The sequence below is a fragment of the Podarcis vaucheri genome (genome assembly GCF_965113315.1).
Source record: "Podarcis vaucheri genome assembly, chromosome: 4".
Lineage (NCBI taxonomy): Eukaryota > Metazoa > Chordata > Lepidosauria > Squamata > Lacertidae > Podarcis > Podarcis vaucheri.
Window position 1 is genome coordinate 57,000,371 of NC_138762.1, and position 24,333 is coordinate 57,024,703.

Sequence of the window (24,333 nt, forward strand, 5' to 3'; positions counted from 1 at the left end):
CTTCAAAAGTGCAGGATGTTCTTTAGCACTCCACATGTGGCAAAATGAATGTATAAACTGTGTGTTTTTCACAGCTGCCTTGGATGTTGCCCAAACATGTGTACAGTGCCTTTTGGCTTAACTACATTCAGATGAATTTTTAAAAGAAAAGTATGACTTCTGCAGGTAATTTTTAAGAAGTACTTCAGCAAGTGGCACTACCAAGAGAGAAAGGGCAGAGGAGGAGGTATGGTTGAAAAAAGTGTGGTCATGCTTAATCTTGTCCTCCAGAAGAAGAGCACAAGCCATCCAAGTATGGTACTCGGAGGCAGCTAGCAAGTGCTTTTAGGATTCAGCACAGTAGCACACGCAAAAAGTATTGTCTCCCTTCTACACTTCTTGAGCTGTGGGACCACCAGCACCTTCTGCCAGATCACAATGCTTCCCCTGTCCTGTTCTTTCCTTCTCTTGCCCCAGAACCTGCCTCTTCCCTTCGGGTCCTGCATCTAGGGCAAGAGCTACACACACACAAATGCATCCTGGAAGATGCCTTGCTATATTCGGAATTCAGTATCCCGGAAAATCTCTGGAGGCCCAAAGCCGGTCCCTGCACTGCATTGGGGCTGAGCTCCAAGCCCTCCTTTCAGATGCATCTGATTGCAGGACACCACCCCATTCAGAACCGTGCTGGGACTTTAAGAAGCCACAAAACTGCCCTGGTTCTCTTCAGTGCTAACACAGTCTGTGAAGAAATAAGACGAACCCGTGGTACCTCTGAGCATGTGCAGAGCTCCTCTCCCTTTCCCCCTCCTCAAATAAAGACAAACCCTCCGACTCATTGGGGAAGGTCCAAGCAGGAACCCAGCCAGACAAAAATCGTGGAGTCCTTGGAAGGGACCACGAGGGTCATCTGCCTGCAACTCAGGAATCCTTTTTGCTCAACGTGGGGCTCGAACCCGCGACCCCGAGACTCAGAGTCTCACGCTCTACCGACTGAGCTATCCCAGGCTCCCTTCTCCGCGCCTCCAAGACAGTCGCCGGGCCGCCGTCGAAGCGCTCCAGCCACCTGGGCGCTGCGAGACTGGACCGGGGCTGCCGGGCGTCCGAGGTGCCCGCCGAGCTTCTTCCTTCCCCCCCCCCCCATTGCGGAGCCGAGGAAGCGCGCCCAGAAGTTGCCCGCCGAGCGCAGCCACCCTCACCCAACGCCCCCCCCCCGCCCTCACACTTCGCTTTGCCGCCCAGACAGAGAGCCTCGCGCAGGCGCCCGCTCCCTCCCTCCCTCCCTCCCTCTCTCCCGTCACCTACCTACGGCCCCTCGCTCGCTCCCCACGCGGGAAAGCACTTACCTCCCGCCCTGAAGCGGAGGGAGCGCGCCCGCCCGCAGCAACAGCGTCCGGCACCGGGACTGGCGGGAAAGAAAGGCTGACGGAGGAGTTGGGGAAGTCCCGTGTCCCCCCCCCCCTCACACGACGTCTTCCCCCCCACCACCACTCCGCCCGACTCGCGTCAGGGCTCAGCCCCGTGTGGCGGCTCCGGCCTTCGAGAGCAGCCGGCAGCCTCCAATCATGGCACGGCGAGCGTCCTACCCCCCCACCCCCACCCCACCCCGCGGTCCGACTGATGCCCTCAGCAAGGGCGGCCCGTCAGGCCTCAAGCGGCAGAAGCGAGCGCGCCACACGCGCGAGGCGGCGGCGCCTGTGTTGACTTAGCGTAGGCTGCGCGAGCCGGCGGCTCCCTCCACATCCCCGGGACTCGGGCCATGGGCTCCGGTGGGAGGCGGCTTGCTGCGCGCCCGCCAGCGGCGAGGGGCTCCCGGTCCCCCCCCCACCACCATTCCTGTGGTGTGGTGAGAGGGGAAGGGGGTCCTTGGCTCGCACGTGGGAGCGGAGGCGGCTGAGGGAAGAGCGCGCTCGGCGCAGGGCGCCGCGGGGAGAAGGTGCCCAGTGGCCCAGCTCGCCTTAGGCCGTCCATGCCGGGAAGAACGCTTCAGAAACAAAGCCCGCACCCTCTCAGAGAGCGCTCCATAGTCAACCACCCAAGGTTATCGATTTTGAAGCTCCTTCGGTGGGAAGGACGGACCGAAGTGACTGGAAGATGGAGAGGCGAGCGGGGAAAGCTCCAACTTTTCAAGAGTTCGAAGAACTTTCTCCCTGCCTAGCCACGGACCTAGGTTTCTTTTTATTTTTGCTACAGAGCTCTGGGCAGGAGCTGTATAGGTTTTAAATATTCTAGGCTAAAGATGCCCGGACACCGTCTGGTGCAGAGCGATGCTCCCTTCAAGAGGGAGCGAGAGCTCTTGGGGTTTACTTCTGAGTAAACGTGCTCAGGAAGATCCAGCTGGAGGAGGGCTTTCAAACACCACCCGGCCGGATCCTAGACCGAAAACGCCTCCGCAGCGACGACCTGAGGTTCAGAAAAGAGCTCAGCGTGGGTTCAAGGCAGGCTAGGGAAACGCAGCGCGCCGAGAAAGCTCGAGTTGTAAACAACCAAGTGCGCCAATCGTGCCCTGGGAGAACGTCTGGGATCGGTCCGATTTTAACCACCACCACTCCCAGATCAGCTCCAGTACTAGGGGAAGAACAGCCCTGCAGGCTGCGATCTTACCGTGATGCCTCTTCTCCCACGATCGTTGCCATCGCATTTCCCTTCTCGGGACCGTTTTCGTCACCAAACCCCATTCATGTGTTGCTGCTCCTGGGCTGAAGCCCTGAAAGCTACCTTCCTTCTTTTCTTTTTTTTTCTCCCCCTCCTTCTGCTCTCAATCCCAGCTACGAATCCCAGCTGACAGTCCAGGCAGACGCGAGGGCGAGCAGGCAAAGAAGAAACTCGAGTACTCTCTTAATTAAAAAACGAGCGGCTAAAAGTGTCTTGGGCTCTCTTAAAAAATAAAAAATAAATAAAAAAGCAGAGTTACATAATGTATTAATTGGTTGCTATTAACGCACTTTTATTGAGCATAGCACACAGAAGTCTGATTGTGAGCGAGGAGTGTTTTCAATGAAAGTGGAGTTATTTTAGCTGCAGACATGTTTACATTTCTGTGGTTTAGTCTATAACTTTCTCTTTTTCTTGCTTCAGAATTCTGCTCCATGAAGCAAAGCCCTTAGCTCCCAGACATTCCAAAAAGTCTGCCAAAATAACAGAAAAAAGAGAGATTTTCTTTTTAAAAAAAAATTAAAAATAAAAAGCAGGCACACATAGACCCCCCAAGTCTGGGTCAGGCAGAGGGCTGTATACCCCCTCCCCACTCTCTCTAGTTCAAAAGCCTTCAGGGCTCCATTTCCTGTTTTTAAAGGGGTGGGGGGATTAAGTGCCTCTACAAGTAGTGATTTTTAGGCACTCCCTAGAACAGATCTAATTCTGAGTAATTCTGCCTATACCAATTGACAGTATTACTTTCTGGCAACAGCCTTGTCTCACAAAGGACAAAAACCACATGAACGATCTCAATTTTGCTCCAATATAGCTTCCTCATATATGCTAGCTATTTACTGTGCACCAGAGTTGATCTGAAGCACCTGTAATGTGCAATGTGCACCAGCAACATCTGGAAGATCAATTTAGAGTGCTGCTACGGTGCTGAAACATGCAAGGATTGGAATAAGAGCAAATTTCTCCACATTGATTTTCCATACCACGAAAGGCTGTGTGTGGGGATCCTGTATATATTATATTATAGCAGGTCACCAGTGTACACAGCTTGTCTGGCCCTTGTCATCTTCTTTATGCACTAGCATTTCTAAAAGCAGGATTTATAATTTTTCACACTTTTTTTCAATCTAATAGGATAAGTTCACTAGATGAGCTCAAGTTTATATGTGACGTAGAAAGAACAGGTGTTTGACACTCAATAATGACAACCTTCAAATACCTCCTCCCAGATAGCTTTCCTTAAAGCCAAATCAAATTGCCCTAGAAGGTTCTATATGGATATTTTGTGGATGGCGTAGCAATACACTGAGGTGCTCAAATATGAAGGCACTACAAGCAATGCAAGCCTAAATGGCACCAAGTAGAAATCAGCCTGCACTGCAGGCTAGATGATTGTCCTGACAATCATAATAATCAGTGTGTTATATATTCATTTGTTTGTTTGTTTTTATAAAAAAAGAATAAGACCCTGTTAGGTCTAAGCCCTCACAAAGCAGCTTCAACCACATAAAACCACAATGTAAACCAACCACCCAAAACAGAAAATGCAACATATTTTAAAAATACATTTATTCGGCTCTTATGTCTTGCCTTTCCATTATAAAATAACATCTAAAAAATGTGAACAAACAATGACTGTGATCATCTTTCTTGGGCATAAGCTCTGTTGAGCTCAATGATGAATAAGCATACATGCTATCATGTATACACTGTATAAGATTATGTTGTAAAACAATCCCATTTTCCTTAAGCCAAGTAAAGTGCCAAATGTTTCTAATGGGTAGTCTACTGAAGACTTATTAGTGCAGTAGGCTGAGAATGGCCACTGTCACATCAGCAAAATATGGTTCTGGGAGGTGGAAATGGTTTTCTGAATAATGTCCTTTCTGATTTCTGATTTATGTCTGTGTGTGTACGTCAGGGGTCAGCAAACCTTTTCAACCGGGGGCCGGTCCACTGTCCCTCAGACCTTGTGGGGGGAGGGACTATATTTTGAGGGGGGGAAATGAACAAATTCCTATGCCCCACAAATAACCCAGAGATGCATTTTAAATAAAAGGACACATTCTACTCATGTAAAAACACGCTGATTCTCGGACCGTTCGCGGGCTGGATTGAGAAGGCGATTGGGCCGGATCTGGCCCCCCAGCCTTAGTTTGCCTACCCATGGTGTACATGCATGAAGAGAGAGAGAGAGAAACTAACCTCTTTGTACTGTGTTGAATGCAGAAAGGCACTGCTGACAGATGATAGTATATATCATGTTGGAAGGTGAGCAGGTGAATGAACCCTTGATGTAATGGCTAATTTGGTGCTACCTCAGTGGGGTCAGAGTCAGCACCTGGATTCATCACAGGATCTGGTCCCTGTGCTTGTGTCTTTCTTGGGTGGCTTGCTGTTGCTTGTGAGTAACTATTCCAGATTAGGGGGCCCCTCTGTAATTGTTGACCTTTCCATTTGGACTTCTGAATGCTCTGTTTTCATTGCTCTCTGGAATCATTGGTTGACCTACTTGGATGTTACAGTGAGCCTGTATTGGGAAGGGAGACATAGCACCTCTGACTGCCATGGGTTTAACTGTCCTGATGTAGGAGGTCTTGCCAGCTTAAGTTTAGACTGGGGGTCACCAGCATAGTGCCCAGAGGCTTTTCCTGCTGCCCACACAGTCCCCTCCTCTGGTGAAATTAGACTGGTGTGTGATGTCCACAATAGTTTCTCCAGTTTGCAAATGCATTCACAGGCCCCAAAAGGTTGTGGTGGCAATCGATGAATCTCATACTCCAGCATACTATAGATTAAACTTCCAAATGGCACCTTGCTGATGCAGAGTAGTTAAGCAGTCTCAGAGGCAGCTGTTCCCTAGAAAGAGAAGGATCACACTTACTGCTTGTGAAGGTCATATATTATATATTTTTTTCTATATGTCAATCTAATCAACAGCTATGGTTATTCTTTCTGGACAAAGATTCAAGGTAAGTAGAAAATTATCATATACTTTCAGGCTTTGCCTTGCTTTCTGTTAATAAAATTGTTTTTGGGGTGTCCGCTTTATATTAGATTTATGGTTTATGTAGATTAAAGTATATTAGTGTATGTAATCATTCTCAACTACCTTATATAAAACAGAATCTATCACTTCCTCCCTAGTGTGCACTTACCATGGTGAGCCCATGCTACTTATTCATATTGAACTTGCCCGTAAGCAATAAAATCAGTGCACAAAATATCCACCCCAAGAACTCGTAGAATGAGAAACAGGAGCTCCCACCCTGCCCCCACCCTCTTCATAATAGAATCAATGCTCTATTTAACACAGTGAATTGTTTCAAATTTCAGTCCTCATGTCCTCATTGAACAGCCGCTTCATCTTTGAAATATCCAAAATTCTGAAATTTACAAGGCCTTTTAAAAAAAAACTATAAATGAAGCAATTAAACCTCCAGATTGGAGGATGTAAACCTTTAAAGGCCTCTTTACAGAATTTCAAAAGAAAGAGGGGGTTATATTTAGCAGGTGTGGCAGCCCACGCAAGACATTTCATTGAGAGAGAGCCTGACATTATCCAGTAACAAATACTTAAATTAATATAAAACATCTTCTGGAGAGACCTTTTCCCTTCCTTCCTTCCTTCCTTCCTCTTTTTAATAAATGCCGGGTGATCATAACCCTTTAGGTGAAATCCTTATGCACGCGCGTGCACACACACACACACACACACACACACGGCACTATACTCAATTACTTTAAAATCCCCTTGACTTCTTGCAGGGTCAGAATTTCACCCCTTGCAGTTCCCTCAAATGAGAAAAGCACAGTCACACATACACACAAATCAAAAGACCTTTATAAAAAGGAAATCTAATTCAAAGTGACTTCAGGAGAGTAAGGAAGATTAAGGGCATGAATAAATCGTGCTATTTTCTTATCAGCTAACATCTTTCTTCTGCCTCAAAATCATTCCTTCATTGGGAGAGGAAGAGGAGAGCAAATGATCAAATGGAAAGAAATCATAATAATAATAATAAATTTTTATTTATACCCCGCCCTCCCCAGCCAAGACCGGGCTCAGGGCGGCTAACAACCAATAATAAAAACAAGTTGATTAAAATACAATTTTAAGAAGATTAAAATACAACATTAAAACATTAGGATGCAGCCTCTTCACAGGAGGAGAAAGGAAAAAGAAAGAGGGGGAGGGAATCAAACTGATTCTAAGCCAAAGGCCAGGTGGAACAACTCTGTCTTACAGGCCCTGCAGAAAGAAATCAGATCCCAGAGCATTCCACCAGGCCGGAGCCAGTGTTGAGAAGGCCCTGGCTCTCGTTGAGGCTAATCTAACTTCCTTAGGGCCCAGACCTCTAGGGTGTTGCTATATATGGACCTTAAGATCCTCCGTGGGGCATACCAGGAGAGGCGGTCCCGTAGGTACGAGGGTCCTAGGCTGTGAAGGGCTTTAAAGGTCAAAGGTAAAGGTACCCCTGCCCGTACGGGCCAGTCTTGACAGACTCTAGGGTTGTGCGCTCATCTCACTCTAGAGGTTGGGAGCCGGCAACGTCCGCAGACACTTCCGGGTCACGTGGCCAGTGTGACATCGCTGCTCTGGCGAGCCTGCACCAGAGCAGCACACGGAACGCCGTTTACCTTCCCGCTATAAAGTATTACCTATTTATCTACTTGCACTTTTAAGGGTGCTTTCGAACTGCTAGGTGGGCAGGAGCTGGGACCGAAAGACGGGAGCTCACCCCGCCACGGGGATTTGAACCGCCGACCATACGATTGGCAAGTCCTAGGCACTGTGGTTTTACCCACAGTGCCACCCGCGTCCCTCAAAGGTCAAAACCAGCACCTTAAATCTGACCCTGTACTCCACCGGGAGCCAGTGCAGCTGGAAAAGCACTGGGTGAATATGCTCCCATGGCAGAGACCCCTTGAGGAGCCTCACTGCAGCATTCTGCAGCCGCTGGAGTTTCTGGGACAGCTTCAAGGGCAGCCCCGCATAGAGCGAATTACAGTAGTCAAGCCTGGAGGTGACCGTTGCATGGATCACTGTGGCCAGGTCGGGGCGGGAAAGGTAAGGGACCAACTGCTTGATGCGGCGAAGGTGGAAAAATGTCCCCTTGGCTGTTGCTGTAACCTGCGCCTCCATGGAAAGGGAGGTGTCAAGGATTATACCCAAACAATGGCACTAATTGGGTCCCCGCAAGAGAAGGGAGTTGGTCCCTCATCCCCATGCCATCCTGACCTAGCCATAGGACCTCTGTCTTCGAAGGATTTAGTTTCAATTGGCTCCCACGAAACCATCCAGCCACAGCTTCCAAACATCTGGTCAGTGTGTCCGGGATCGAGTTGGTATGGCCATCCATCAGCAGATAGAGCTGAGTGTCATCAGCATATTGGTGACAGCCCAGCCCAAAGCTCCAGACAATCTGGGCAAGGGGGCACATAAAGATGTTAAAAAGCATCGGGGAGAGGATTGCGCCCTGCGGCACTCCACACACCAAGGAGTGGCGCGACAACATCTCCCTCCCTAGTGCCACCCTCTGTCCCCGACCAGAGATAGCACAGCCATTTACGGGCTATACCCTGTATTCCCAAGTCAGCAAGGCGGTGGTCCAAAAGATTGTGATCGACAATGTCAAAGGCTGCTGACAAATCTAAGAGAATCAGCAGTCCCAACCCACCTTGATCCAGTTGTCTGCGGAGATCATCTGTTAGGGCAACCAGAGTCATCTTGGTCCCAAAACCAGGAAATGAAATAAATGCTGCCTTCTGCATAGAGCTTTGGCCAGTCATCTTAGTTTGGAGATGGTGTGGGTGTGCTTCCTAAGTGGGGATAGGATAAATAACATCAGTTTGTCCACCTTTTGTCCCCATTCTGCTCTCAGCTCTCACCTATCTAGAATCATCATGAAGGCTTTGCATTACACAGTGACAATACTGCCAAGGTATCGTGCCACTGTGGAATGCACAGCCTTCATGATGATAATGGGCATTTAAATCCTTAGTGGTGATGTAAATCATATTTTAAAGTTAGCCTACCCTATTTCCTTAAAAAGAGTCCTCCATGAAGATGCTTAAATTTTATAGCCCGGGATACACTTTTGATTTGATTTGTTCACCAAGCATCAGCAGGGTTACAGTCCTTTGGTTGCACATGCTGCAAATCTTCTTTCTTCAAATTAGGTAGATTATTCATTTTAATGTTGTGGCAGAAGTACAAGAGGAACTGCCCTGGAGAAGTGCCAGCTGATTAACTACTCCTGCTACACTCATCTATTGACAGAGTACCTTGATTCCTTCAATGGCTTCTTCAGTCCAAGAAACCACCATGTCTTCATTAAGTGTTTGCAGTTCGAAAGCACACCACATGACCCGGAAAAACTGTCTACAGACAAACATCGGCTCCCTCGGCCAGTAAAGTGAGATGAGCGCCACAACCCCAGAGTCTTTCGCGACTGGACTTAACTGTCAGGGGTTCTTTACCTTTATCTTTAAGATAAAGTAACAACACCTATGTTTAGGTGGTAGCCATGTTGGTCTAACCAATTTTTAAATTTTTAAATTTTTAAAATGTCCAGTAGCACATTAGAGACCGACTAAGTTTGTTCTGGGTATAAGCTTTCATGTGCATGCACACTTCTTCAGATACCTATGTTGTTTCTGCCAGCACAATACTAAAAATTAAACCCATATGTCAACCAAACAGCATGGGATCAATGTCCCATGGAACTGCGTTTGGCGTGTGTAAAATGCATATGAGTAGATTATTATCTTTACACACAGTAAATCTGGCCCCATACAGAGGATCACGAACCTTATCCAACAACGACCATTTCAATGTAAAAAGTTCTTGTTGATGTACTGGACACAGCTTCATTCTGAGCCAGACAGTCTTCTGCTTGTGAATGCAGCAGGATGGCTGGTCTCGAAATAGTCTTTATACTGCACCAAGGCCATTTAGACTAGCATGGTGTGTTGCTCCCAAACAATTGAGAACTTTCATCAAACAGATCTCATGTTCTTCTATTGTCCTACCAAATACTGTTGAGTCTTCAAGATACACAAGTACTTCAAGGAATTTCATGCTGCCACAACTTTCTCCATCAGTTTTTAAAATGTAGCTGGAGCCCCAGTTACTACTTGAAGCATCCTTTCAAACTGGATAGATGCCCAGAAAACAGATGAGAGCAATTTGTGCACTGTCTCCTTCTACCATAGGAATTTAATGGTAGCTGCACATGAGATCCAGTCCTGAATACTACTAACTTCCAGTCAAACTGCCTGATCGACCATCTATTCAAGGCAAGGCATTGGTTTAAAGTCCTGTAATCAACACAAAGCTATATGGCACCTTATTTTTTTGCACACTGTTAAATAGGTGATGACTCTGGGCCATGGATTCCTTAGTCTAGATTGTTCAGAATGGTCAGTTAATGTTTCTTTATGGGAGCTAATTGGTAGAAGAGCTTCCCTTCTATCCTCTGATCTCTCCTTATATTAATCTCAGTAGCTGTCAGGGCCTTCAGAAATGAGCTTCTCTTCTAGCTAAGAGGAAGGGGCTGATGTAAGGTATAAGTAAGTGAAGCAGCAGCTGTTTGGGAGAAGGAAGGGTGAGGGTGGGGGGGTATGTGATTTTGTTGAAAGCGCAGGCCTTTCTGGCAATCTGATGTGGGGCAAAGACTCTTGTGCCTTGCAGAAGTGCCTGCTGTTTGACTCTGCTTACACGTTACTTTGTAAATAAAGAAAATATCTCAAAAATGCCATAAATCCCATGTTCACATTTCCAAAAGAAACCAAACCTACTTGCACTGATCAGGGAATTGTGGAGTGTTACCTAAAAGCAGCCATTCTATCAGGCTGCAGATGAAGTAAAAGCAGCACTATTTGAGCACTTCTCTTGAGAGACTCGTTGCTTTTGATCCTCCTTCAACTGTCCCCTAGCGGCAGCTATTCCATCAGGCTACCTGAACCAATTCCATCCCAGCTGGTTGCTAAAAAAATTGTTACATTTTAAAACTGGTACCTATGCTTACTTTATATCCTTTCCTCACTCCCATTTATTTTCCCTCATGTGCCATGTCTATTAGATTGAAAGCCTAAAGGTAGGAACTGTCTTACTCCTGATCTCTGTAAGCCATGCCTTTTCAGCTCTCCAAAGTTTTTCTCAGTCCTTCTATCAGAGATCCTTACCATTGGAAAATACATTTGGGACATTCCACTGGAGACATGCTGACGTTGGCAACATTTCATCCCAGATTCTAAATGGAAAATATTGAGAAAACAATGACAAAATGAGCTGGATAATGTTTGAAGGTAACATCTGGAGACTTCGGGACTGTGCTGACAAACCTGGAATGGGAGAAGACATCATGTGTAAATTAAAACCAGAAAATCAAGTCACACAATTGACACCGACTCTCTGTATTGGATTTAAGGTTAAATAGAGTGTCATCCTAATCTCCCTGGGGGAGGGTGCAGGACAGTGCATTCATTGCTTCTCTACTATCATTGGTCAGCACTCCCACTGTGGTGGAGGCCTCTAGTTTTGTCACGGTGGATGAGAAGTTATTGCCTCTGGTTCCCCTGCCAGTGGTAGCAGAGGATTGGAGACATTGGCTTCTTTAGATCCAAAGCTCCATGAACCCCGCAAGGGGTCTAATCCTCATGCCCCCTCATGGCCCTGTAAAAATAAGAAAGAAAACTGCCCCATTCTGGCTGGCATAAGCAAGTGGGATTTTGAATGTGGTGAAATATCCACTGGTCTGTGCCTCCCTAGTTCTTCAGCAGGATTGCTCTGGAGATTGTACTTGGTTCCCATTTAAATCGCTGGTAAAAGTTTGTCATTATAATGCCAGTTGCATTGATCTCCAGTAAGAACTACCGGTAACCTAGTTTGCCTCCACTCAATGCAATCCAAGCAACAGCATGCCAGAAGCTAAGAAAAGGTGTATCACAATAAATATGCCTGAAGAGCAAATCACTCCAGGCAACTCAGGCATGTGAGCCAAACCATGAAGTTGCAGGGAGGAGGCGGAGAATGTGGAAAATGCAAAGTAATCTAATATGCCTCTGAAGACCAGTTGCAGTGAATCACAGCTGAGCAGAGTGCTCTTGCACTCACGTGCAGCTTGCAAGCTTCCCGCAAGCATGTGGTCAGCCAGCCGGCGAGAAGAGGATGCTGGACTAGAAGGGCCATTGGCCTGATCCTGTAGACTCGTCTTATGTTCGCTATCATTTATTTTATTTGCTGTTTTGGCCATCACACCAAAACACAAAAGTAAATTCCCTTCAGGACGTGTCATTCTTACATCGGTCTGATCTAACCATTCAGATTGTTCGGCTTTGGTCTAGAAGTATCATCTGCAGGGCATGAAGTGCAGATTTTGATAAATGTCTTTATCAAATGATCATGCAAATGATCAGTGCAACTGATCGTGATTTTGTCTAAAACATTTGGCAAGTATGGCTGCTGCAGTTTAAGTCTTCTGCACACGCAGTAGTTCCCAGTAACACATGGTGACCACAAAGGGTTCCATAAAATTGCATAATGCATAGCCCCTATCAACTGGCATGGTGTGCAAAAAGAAGACAATATGAAACACATTGTACATCTGTCACTGAGCTCTAGTGACAAATTTACGCAGGATAAATCAAGGAAACAATTTTTTATTTTTTTGCCGGGGGGTGGGAATCACAAACATATTTATTATTTTAACCAAGATAATCAGTTTACCATTATGTGTGCTTCCACTAAAGCTCCAGTTGTAAGCTGGACTTGGAAGTCAATATTATTGGATTCATATTAGTTTTTGTTTTATATTTATAATCACCCTGTAAGACATAATGCAATCAAAGGCAGATTTAGGGCAGCATGACCAGTTCCTCCACACTGGGTGTGGAGCCTAGGGGGCATTGCAGGGCATCACAATTTTGACATAGTGAATTGAGTCTTCTTCTTCTTTGGTGATCACTTGTAGCCGAGTAAGATTGTCTTCCATAAACACAGTTTTAATAATGTATCCATAAGTGACTATGGAGGCCAATTCTGGATCCACACGTCCTTCCACAGTGGGGACATTGGTTTCCGGGTGGGAGTTGATCATGGTGTGGAATTGCCAAGTGTGCCTTCCTCTTAGTACGTTTTCCCCTTGTGTCCTGATTTCAAGTGTCTTCAAAGCCCATGACACCTTTAGTAAAGGCTGTTCTCCAACTGGAGCGCTCGCAGGCCAGTGTTTCCCAGTTGTCAGTGTTTATACTACATTTTAAAAAATTTGCCTTGAGACAGTCTTTAAACCTCTTTTGTTGACCACCAGCATTATGCTTTCCATTTTTAAGTTTGGAATAGAATAGTTGCTTTGGAAGACAATGATCAGGCATCCGTACAACATGACCAGTCCAACAAAGTTGATGTTGAAGAATCATTGCTTCAACACTGGTGATCTTTACTTCTTCCAGTACACTGATATTAGTTTGCCTGTCTTCCCAAGTGATGTGTAAATTTTTTCGGAGACACCGTTGATGGAATCTTTCGAGGAGTTGGAGATGGCATTTATAAGTGGTTCATGTTTCACAGGCATACAGTAAGATTGGTAGTACAATAGCTTTGTAAACAAGTATTTTGGTTTCCCTGCGAATGTCCCAGTCCTCAAACACTCTGCACGTCAACTGGGAAAAAGCCGCACTCGCAGAGCTCAGGCGATGCTGGATTTTGGCATCAGTGTTGGCCCTTGTGGAAAGATAACTGCCTAGGTAGGAGAAGTGATTGACATTTTCCAACGTTACACCACTGAGTTGGATTTGTGGCACTGCAGAGGGGTTATTTTGTACTTGCTGGTGCAGCACTTTGATTTTTTGGATGTTGAGTGATAGGCCAAGCTTTTCGTAAGCTTCTGCAAAGATATTTAGGATGGTTTGGAGGTCATCCTCTGAGTGCGCACACACTATGTTGTCATCAGCATACTGAAGCTCTATGGTGGAAGTTACGTCTCTTTGCTTTCAGCCTCCTCAGATTGAAGAGCTTTCCATCTGTTCGATATATGATTTCTACTCTGGTGGGGAGTTTCCCTTCGACAAAGTCATGGGAAAGATCATGGCAATGAAAATAATGAATAGAGTTGGGGCAATAACACCATCCTGTTTACACCTGATCCCACTGAGAATGGTTCACTTTGAGAGCCATTGTTATCTGCGATTGTTGCTGTCATATTAGCATGGAGGAGCCGAATGATGTTTAAATATTTATCTGGGCAGCCAATTTTCAGAAGGACAGTCCACAGGGCATTACGATTTACAGTGTTGAAAGCCTTAGTCCTGTGTGAGTGCCTTAGTCCTGTGTGAGGTCCTGTGTGAGTGCCTGGAGGTGGTTGGAGGATGGATGGCGGCTAATGGATTGAAGTTGAATCCCGACAAGACAGAAGTACTGTTTTGGAGGGACAGGGGGCGGGCTGGTGTGGAGGACTCCCTGGTCCTGAATAGGGTAACTGTGCCCCTGAAGGGCCAGGCGCGTAGCCTGGGAGTCATTTTGGACTCACAGCTGTCCATGGAGGCGCAGGTCAATTCTGTATCCAGGGCAGCTGTCTACCAACTCCACCTGGTACGCAGGCTGAGACCCTACCTGCCCGCGGACTGTCTGGCCAGAGTGGTGCATGCTCTAGTTATCTCCCGCTTGGACTACTGCAATGCGCTCTACGTGGGGCTACCTTTGAAGGTGACTCGGAAACTACAGCTAATCCAGAATGCGGCAGCTAGACTGGTGACTGGGGGCGGCCACCGAGACCACATAACACCAGTCTTGAAAGACCTACATTGGCTCCCAGTACGTTTCCGGGCACAATTCAAAGTGCTGGTGTTGACCTTTAAAGCCCTAAACGGCTTCGGCCCAGTATACCTGAAGGAGCGTCTCCACCCCCATCGTTCTGCCCGGACACTGAGGTCCAGCGCCGAGGGCCTTCTGGTGGTTCCCTCATTGCGAGAAGCAAAGCTACAGGGAACCAGGCAGAGGGCCTTTTCGGTGTTGGCGCCCGCCCTGTGGAATGCCCTCCCATCGGATGTCAAGGTGATGGACAACTACCTGACATTCAGAAGACACCTTAAGGCGGCCCTATTCAGGGAAGCTTTTAATGTATGATATTTTAGTGTTTTTTGGTTTCTGTGGAAGCCGCCCAGAGTGGCTGGGGAAACCCAGCCAGATGGGCGGGGTACAAATAATAAATTATTATTATTATTATTATTATTATTATTATTATTATTATTATTATTATTATTTCAGGTCAATAAATGCCATATACAGGGGGTGGTTTTGTTCTCTGCATTTTTCTTGAATCTGTCGAGTGGTGAAAATCATGCCCACTGTCCCCTTAGAAAACCATTTTGGGATTCAGGAAGGGTCACCTCGGATAATAATAGGCGCTGGACCTCAGTGTCCGGGCAGAACGATGGGGGTGGAGACGCTCCTTCAGGTATACTGGGCCGAAGCCGTTTAGGGCTTTAAAGGTCAACACCAGCACTTTGAATTGTGCTCGGAAACGTACTGGGAGCCAATGTAGGTCTTTCAAGACCGGTGTTATGTGGTCTCGGCGGCCGCCCCCAGTCACCAGTCTAGCTGCCGCATTCTGGATTAGCTGTAGTTTCCGAGTCACCTTCAAAGGTAGCCCCACGTTGAGCGCATTGCAGTAGTCCAAGCGGGAGATAACTAGAGCATGCACCACTCTGGCCAGACAGTCCGCGGGCTGGTAGGGTCTCAGCCTGCGTACCAGGTGGAGTTGGTAGACAGCTGCCCTGGATACAGAATTGACCTGCGCCTCCATGGACAGCTGTGAGTCCAAAATGACTCCCAGGCTACGCACCTGGTCCTTCAGGGGCACAGTTACCCTATTCAGGACCAGGGAGTCCTCCACACCAGACCGCCCCCTGTCCCCCAAAAACAGTACTTCTGTCTTGTCAGGATTGAACTTCAATCCATTAGCCGCCATCCATCCTCCAACCGCCTCCAGGCACTCACACAGGACCTTCACCGCCTTCACTGGTTCTGATTTGAAAGAAAGGTAGAGCTGGGTATCATCTGCATATTGATGGACACCCAGTCCAAACCCCCTGATGATCTCTCCCAGCGGCTTCATATAGATGTTAAAAAGCATGGGGGAGAGGACGGAACCCTGAGGCACCCCACAAGTGAGGGCCCAAGGGTCTGAACACTCATCCCCCACCACCACTTTCTGAACACGGCCCAGGAGAAAGGAGCGAAACCACTGTATAACAGTGCCCCCAGCTCCCAACCCCTCTAGACGGTCCAGAAGGATGTTATGGTCGATTGTATCAAAGGCCGCTGAGAGATCCAGCAGAACCAGGAAACAACTCTCACCTTTGTCCCTAGCTCGCCGGAGATCATCAACCAGTGCGACCAAGGCAGTTTCAGTCCCATGATGAGGCCTGAACCCTGATTGGAAGGGATCCAAATGGTCCGCATCCTCCAGGCGTGCCTGGAGTTGTTCAGCAACCACACGCTCAATCACCTTGCCCAAGAATGGAAGATTTGAGACTGGGCGATAGTTGGCCATACTGGCCGGGTCTAAAGATGGTTTTTTAAGAAGCGGTTTAATGACCGCCTCTTTCAGCGGATCTGGGAATGTTCCCTCACAGAGGGAAGCATTCACCACCCCGCAGAGCCCATCGCCCAGCCCTTCCCGGCTAGCTTTTATAAGCCAGGATGGGCAAGGATCAAGGAGACAGGTGGTTGGTTTCACTCGTCCAAGCAGCCTGTCCACATCCTCGGGGGTAACGATATTGTTAAGAGATGGTTTGCTAAGATCCTTGCAAGAATTTTGCCGGCCGCAGCTAATAGACAGATGCCTCGATAGTTTCCACAATCAGTTCTGTCACCTTTTTTAAAGAGATTGATAATTTTGGCATCCCTAAAGTCTGCTGGGATCTCTTCTCTTTCCCAGATTTTTTCAATGAGCTTGTGAAGTTGTTGTGTAAGTACAGTTCCGCCCACTTTAAAGATTTCAGCAGGTATCCCATCAGGTCCACTGGCTTTGTTGTTTTTTATTTGGTTAATAGCTGTACACAACTCTCCCAGATTTGGAGATACTGCAAGCTCATCTCTAACTTGTTTTTGCGGAATTTGTGAGAGGACCTCATCAGCTATGGAGGAGTTGCTGTTAAGGAGATGTTGGTAATGTTCTTTCCAGAGCAGTGCAATAGCTTCTTTATCTTTTAGAAGTGTGATACCGTCTGTTGAGCGTAGGGGGCATGTGCCATGATTTATTGGTCCACAGACGGTCTTTGTGGCTTTAAAGAAACTCTATGCGTCATGAGTGTCAGCTAAGTGCTGGATCTCTTAAGCTTTTTTTATCTACGAGGTGTTTTTTAGTCCTCTGGTTCTTCTTTGAACCTCAGCCTTAGCGTTGGCATAGGTGGCATCTTAGTGGCACAGTTTCTATCTCTTTGCTAGATCTGAAAGGCCTTCCTTTTCTTGTCAATCATGCGTTCAATCTCACTGTCATTCTCATCAAACCAGTCCTGGTGTTTCTTGGTTTGGTATCCAATAGTTTGTTCACAGGCTGCAATAATGGATGTTTTTGGTTTGGTCCAGTGTTCCTCGATGTTATCAGGGAATTCTGAAAGCAGGTGGTCCTTAAGAGTGAATTGAGTAGAATGGAAAGCAAGAGGCAAGAGATGCTGAATTTTGGCCTTTCACATTGACATGCTGAAATTGCAAATGTCCACATATGCTGATGCCATATTTATATATTAAAAGAACTGTTCCTGAAATTATATTTTAACTGGATTCATGTTTGTTTGTTGTTATGCATTTATATCCAGTCCTGATCAGGAAAGATTCTCAGTTCAAAAACTAAATAAAATCAAGGTGATTAGTACAAATTAACCATTTGTTAAATTGTTTCCTTGGGCCAGCCTGAAATTTCAGTATATTGTGCAATTAGCCCTATCTGCTAACACACTGCAAAGGAAATTGTGCAAATCTGCCAGCTACTATTGGAAAGAATAAGGAAACTCTTCTGAGTGGGAAAGTTCAGGGTACCTGTTAAAGCCCACAGGCCAGAAAAAATAGCCGGTTTAGGATAATGGTGCTTGTTTTAGCATTGCAGAAAGATTAATGAGAAATGTGGTAGCATTTTTCTAATATTCTTAAAGTTTGCCATATAAAAGAAAGCAGGGTTGCCCCCTCCCACAGTGGACAGTGATATTTTAGGTGAAAATACTTCACCTAAATTTCACTGCTCTTTCAGCTTTACCTCTCTTTGTTTAAGATGTAGCAAGATGGCTCTTCAAGGCTAAAGAGAAAGTTGCCAAACTCAGAGGAGTATCTATGCAGTTTTGCTTGTCATTCTCATATTTATTGCTTTAGGAAGAATTCAAACAAATCTGTATACTGGTTATGAAAAAAATAATGGTTTTGAAAGGGCATATTTAATACAAGCCTAAAGTATCAGCTATCTTTAATATAAATCCTTGTATCTTTAATACAATCCTGAAGCATTAACTATCAGTTGTAAAGATTGCACTACCAAGAAAACAAAGCATCAACTCTCATATCATGATTTGAAAAGACAAACATACTTTTGTGAGGGGAGAGGGGGGAGTCTGTTTTCTACGTTTAAGATAATCATTCCAGCAGTTGCCTTCACCATTAAAATCAAAGAAATGAACATTTCCTCTATGAAAATAACTAGAATCCAGCAATTGTATGAAAAGCTGACAGTCATGCTAATGTCACCTATCACACATTTGGATAGCATTCATTAAAAAGATTCCCTAGTTTTAAAAATGACATTTTAAACCAAAGCAGAGAGGAGTAGATTGACACATCCCTCTCTCTGATCACAACCTTTTTGACATGAGTTGGACATTTGAGCGGTTTCTCCAAGCTGCTTTGACAGGAACGGAATACAGTAACATGTTTTTTTTTCTCTCTGGGAGGAGCTCTTATGCTGCACTTCTGTACACACTTACCTGGGAGTAAGTCCCAGTGAAACTCAGTGGGAGTTGTTCCTGAGTAGACCTGAATAATATTGTGCTGCTAGGTTGTAATCCAATACACGCTTATCTGGGAGTGAATCCCACTGATTTCAGTGGGACTTTTTTCAAGTAAAAAAGAACCTCAGTGGGTGTGAATAGATATATTCTTTCTGAATCCACTAGCGGTCTGGATCAGTCTCAAACTTATGGTAGAAAAGCCTCAAAAGTATGAGACATTTGATCCAGGGAACAGCCTGATAATTCTGATGTTTGGCTGAGATTTATCTAAATTGTCATAAGATTCCTTAGTGATCAAAACAAGGATACAGATCTCATGAAAAGAACTCTTTTCATGGTATGTTGGTACCAGAGCCTCCAGGCTTGGTAAAAACTCTGAGGAGCAGAGGAATTAAACCACCACCAAAATAAGTTCAATAAACTGGTGTCCTACTGTGTTCACACTGCAGTGTGAGAAGGAGGACATTTTATCCAGCCATTGGATCCAGGATTGAACTGACACTTTATTTTTCAAATTAACATTTTTAGTTAATGAATGAATACTTTGTTGCAGTCAATGACCAGCTTGCACAGAGAATAAAAATATGACACTTTCCAAATAAGACAAGCAGCTGTAAATAAAACAAGTTAACCATCAGTTTCAGATTGTACCAGAATTAAATCAAGTACAAGTCAATTGATCTTGCACTTTAACTGCAATGTAATAGCAAAACAAAGACCTTTTTTTTTTGTAATTGCAGGAATGTTGTTGATTAGGCCAGTCTTTGCTACCTGGTGTCCAGGTATTTTGGACTACAACTCTCATCAACACCATATCCTGGCAAGGGCTGATACAATTTGTAGTCCAAAACATCTGGAGAGCAAATGATTAACTTAAGTAGGTTTTGATAGGTCTACCTAGTCTGGATCTAACCCGTGATAGGTACTTTCTCTAACAAGGGTCATTAAATTATTTCTATCCTAATATTGTTGCAAAAATTACAGTATAACAATACATGCAATATTTAATAAGGAAATAAATTGCATAGCAAGATAGAGGGGCTATGCCATTTCGTATAAAAAAAGATGCATATAATGTTCTACCCTCCCCAATGAAAAACTCCCTGCAGTGGAAAGTTACTGTATCAGAAGAATTGTAGCTGTTTTCCATGCTCCTTTAAAAATGGGGCCCAGCCAAACCCCATTCAGGAGAGTATTCCTATAACCTGGATGTCGTGATGGGAAAGGCCAGTTCTTTCTTTCCCACTAGCTGAGCTGCTCGTCAGAGATAGAGCAAGAAGGCTCTCAGAAGCATGAGAAGAGGCTCATATGAACAGAGGCAATGTGGATCATGCTATCCTTCAAGATGAAGAATGCTTTGGATGGAAAATGTGGCAGATTAGAAGAATAATCTTCATTTCACAGGGGAAGGGGCGGAAATCTGTTTGGAAGCAGAAGACGGGAAGTTTCTCAATATTTATCCCAGAACAGAAGAATTAACCTGGAAATAAATGATGATAAAACCAAAGGCTTGGGTAGAAAACAGTAAGAAATAACACAGACCAGATGGATATGTCTGCATACCTGAGACGCTTAATTTCAAAGAAAAGAATTTAAGGGCTGTGAAGAGAAGAAAGGGACTAACATGAGAAATAAGAAAGAACACTGCAACAGCTGAAATGTAAATACTTGTGAATAAGCCAGTTTGAACTGAAAGCAACCAGTTGTGTGACCCTTTCCACTCCTGTCAGCAAAGCAGAATAGGATCACAACAAAATCCTTTGATGCAATTGAGCATTATCATGGCACAGCACAATGTCATGCTGAAGTAACTTCAAGTCACCATAGACCTATGTGGTCATAAAATGTTAGCATGAGGTGTGCAATGGGCAAAGATGGAGTGTGATTGGCGGGGGGAGTGGCTGAGTTAGAATTTGTGCTGGAATGCTTCCTCAAGGGCTGGTTCCACCCACTTTGCTGGTTCAAAAATATGTAAAGAACCTGGCTGAAACCACACCCATTGCAACCACTGGACTCAGACATCAACCCTCTCCACACTCCTCCAGTCATGACAGAGGAGGGGATTCGAACTGAGCATACATTTGTTTGTCTATAATATCTGAAATGTCTCATGAAATAATTTCTCTAGGTGTCACACACATAAAAGAGAAGAACATACAAGCACAGGAGAAGCACATACCTAAGGTGTCCACTTCTGCAGTGTCAAGAAAGAGGAAATGAAAAATAAAGTACAGAAAAGATTCCTAATTTGTACAAAATGTGCATATGTTAATCTATATATATTTATCACCATCTTTATTATTTACTGAATTTATATACCGATCTATACCCGCAGGTCTCAGGGCATAGAAACCCAACATATAGCCAGCACAATAAAGCAAGCACTGTATAAAACAAAACAAAACAAAAAACACAGCAGACTAAAACAACCATCAAATACATCAGAACTGCCAACTGGACCACAGTGATCTAAAACCAGGTCTTAAAATGCTTGGGAGAACAGAAAAGACTTAAGCTGATGCTGAAAAGGTACCAGGTTAGCTTCCCTAAGGGGAGCATTCGAGAGTTGAGTTGTACAACTTATGGCTACATTGTTCTGCCTCCACACCTGTAGAGCTGCGAGTAGTCTAGAGCACGTGGAAAGTTGATGATGGGGAACTTTAATGTAAAGGCAATATTTAGACTACCTGTATGTGTGCAACTTACCTCCAAGTAAACATGGCAAAAGGTTTCGAACCTCAGCAATGTACAGTCCAAGGGCAACAACTATGGCCAGGTATAGAGCCTGGAAACCGACTAATTTTGCAGTTGAAATGAACATATAGGATGCAGACCACTGCAACATTATAGCGAATGGAAATAAAAAGTTGTGCCCCACCCCTGCTCATGAGTGGCAAAATGAAAACAGAGCAGGTTGCACAGTTTGGTTTTCCAAAATGAAAGCAAACAAGCAACAACATATGACTGTGGTTTTGGGAGGCATGGTCATTGCGACATTTCAAACTGTAACAAGATTTTGGGATAAACATGGGGGGGAAATACAGTTCCGAGAAATAACTGAATTTCATTGAGTTACATTGTATTTGATAGTTTTTAATGTTTGCAAGACACCTTGAGCCTAAAGCGACAATGCGGAGTATCCAATTTCAAATAAATAAAACTTTTGCTCATGCAGCATACATGCATCTCTTCGTTAGAGGAAATAAATGACATGGCTGAAATAAAATATGCTGTAAGAAATGAAGCCTGTAAGTCAGCAGCAAACTGTAAGTCAGTGTCAAAAACTGCCCCCAGTGATCTGTGAAATCATTTTTAAATCTTTTTTTCCCTCCCCAGAGATAAGATTTACTGTTAAAGTACATACTGTGTATGTTTGGAAGTATAATAAAGTTGGAAGGTAGAGACTTCTTTCTTGTTCAAATCAGCCCTGATTATAAACACTTTCTGCATGAGATGCACCTGGTTTTTGAACAGCATCTATTGTTTCATTTTCCTTCAGTCCCTAAAGCAGCCTTATAAATTCTACAGCAGTGTAAATAATGTCTCTCTCTCTCTCTCTCTCTCTCTCTCTCTCTCTCTCTCTCTCTCTCTCTCTCTCTCTCTCTCCCAGTCTCTCCCTCCCTCTCGGTTCATGCCCCCTCCTTTTTCATCTGAACTGAACCACACCTCTCTAAAAATACTCACTTTTTAATGAAAACCATATTTTTAAAGCCATTGTTTGTGTGTGCATGACCTGCTGAAAAGCTTGCAGAGTCTTTAATGTCAGTTTCAGATGACACGTGTCTTAAGAAGTCTGGGATCCAGCCCTTGTCTGGGCCTGGGAGATCTGTCCCAAATCTTTATGAGAAAGACGGACAAAAAAAACTTCTGGTTTTGGCATTTTGTATTGGAGCCTGTTTTAGGCTCAGAAGGCAGGGAGGGGGCAGGCAGAGGGGGGAGAACCAGCAACGTAGAGTCTAGACAGAAGAGATTGGGTTGAAATCTGGAAGCTATTCAGTGAGGCTACAGCACATGGCAGCTTGACTGCAGAAAGGGATCACGTTACACTGCCTAATTACACATGAAAAATGTACACATCACTCCTCTTAAATGCTTGGAAAAATAGATGTTCAGATGGCAATTGTGAACTGTAGCTACACAGGCAGTTTGCACATAACTGGAACATTTCAGAAACTGACATTTTACAACCAAAGTCCTTTCTCTCCTCCCTCCCCCACCGTCTTGTGTTTTAAAATGCATGTCTCCCAATATGTTAGTAAAGTAAATTGCATTTTAAAAAAAAAGTTCTACAACTACTACTATTACTACTACTACTAAAAATAATTTCTAAATATAGCAGATAGTCACTCTGAAAATGGCTTATTAGAAATGAAAATAAAATGAGTCAAATAAAAACTCCAAACCTATTCCAATTCACATAAGACAGGGAATGTAAAAAATATCCATAAGACTAGAGCAAAAAGAGAGAGATGCGAATAAAAGCATACACTTGCAACTAAAATAACCCTTGTTTGTCATCAGACACTGAATTTCTCACTAAACAAGACCATTTTAGTAGAGTAGTGGGAGATGTATGACCAGGTCTCCCTTGGATTTTGGTTTGCTGTTGCTCTCAATGGTGGTAGTGGTGATGATCATAATTTTGTAATTAGCTGTGTAGTGGCAGGGATCAGATTGGGGAAAAGTGCTGGCAATATTTAACCCTTTCCCTGTGATGCTTTTGTGATGTAAAACAACCCTCCCTTGCTATTTGCCCTGCAGTGAAACATACAAAATTAAGGTTACTAGTTATAAAATTCCCAAATTGAAGAGACTGGGAGGGGGGCTTAGGGTTGATTGAAGGCCCCTCTGGACACTATTTTTATTGTGCATTTGTGACTATTTGTGTTTGTGATGACATCAGGGCAGTTATATGGAATCCTAACTTCAAAACTGTTTACGCCTGCAAAGTTTTGCTCTCATACAGCTTCATTTCCATTTGGTGCATGTCTGCAGCTTCCTACTGAAATCCTGAACATATTTCATACTGCTATAGTTCAAGAACGTCCCTCCTGACAGCAATAATACAGCACATTGGTGGAAATGCAGGGAGGTGAACTTAAGACTGCAGAAATGAGGAACTGGAAGGAACTGGAAGTGACAGATTCACCCATCCCTATCAAGGATATAGTCTAGCCAGGCTAAAACACTCATGAAAGTCATGGAAATGCATTGGTGAGAGGCATGGCTTAGAGAGCAGGTGTGACTAGGGAGTGTCCTGGGGGCCAGACAGAGAGCCTTAGAGAGTGGCTTTTGGCCCCCAGGCCTGAGGTTCCCCACCTCTGAGCCAGTGGATCTGAGGATCACTGTTCTATTCACTCATACATACACTACATACTGTACATGTATACATTTTAACACCCTCCTTTCCATTCAATTAGCACTCTCAGGGTGGCTTGCAATGAAAGATAGAGCAGACAGATTTAAATAAAGGAACAAAACCAGCTTTCTAAACACGTGTGCTTATTGTCATCACCAACGAAAGCAAAAGTTGTAAAAAATGAAAATGAGTCCTGAGAAAATAAAAAAAAGCATTTGCCCAGAGCTAATAGAGCAACAGAGGTCCTCTCTCTGGTCCTTACCTCAGATGGCAGGTGAAATATACTCGGAGTCGAGTGTGGATTTCATGCTCTTTATTCAGCTCATAGTAGTGAGGAATGAAAG

General features: G+C 44.7%; 1 protein-coding gene and 1 long non-coding RNA gene across 5 annotated transcripts in view; both read right to left on the reverse strand.

Moving 5' to 3' along the window:
* The window catches only part of ERG (ETS transcription factor ERG), a 111,813-nt gene extending 108,988 nt beyond the window's left edge, over positions 1-2,825 (reverse strand). For 3 of the 4 annotated variants that reach the window (XM_082220632.1, XM_082220630.1, XM_082220628.1), the window contains exon 1: positions 1,326-1,422. The gene's annotated coding sequence lies outside the window, so the exon portion shown is untranslated. Of the gene's footprint in view, positions 1-1,325; positions 1,423-2,583 lie in introns of those variants that run through there. The other variant, XM_082220629.1, reaches the window with a different exon arrangement.
* A 2,451-nt stretch (positions 2,826-5,276) lies between these two features.
* On the reverse strand, positions 5,277-22,342 carry LOC309531271. Its single transcript, XR_014219186.1, has 3 exons — positions 22,315-22,342; positions 10,822-10,889; positions 5,277-5,483 (listed from the first exon to the last, which is right to left on the reverse strand). It is a non-coding gene; the product is annotated as an uncharacterized lncRNA (long non-coding RNA).
* Positions 22,343-24,333: the final 1,991 nt, after the last annotated feature.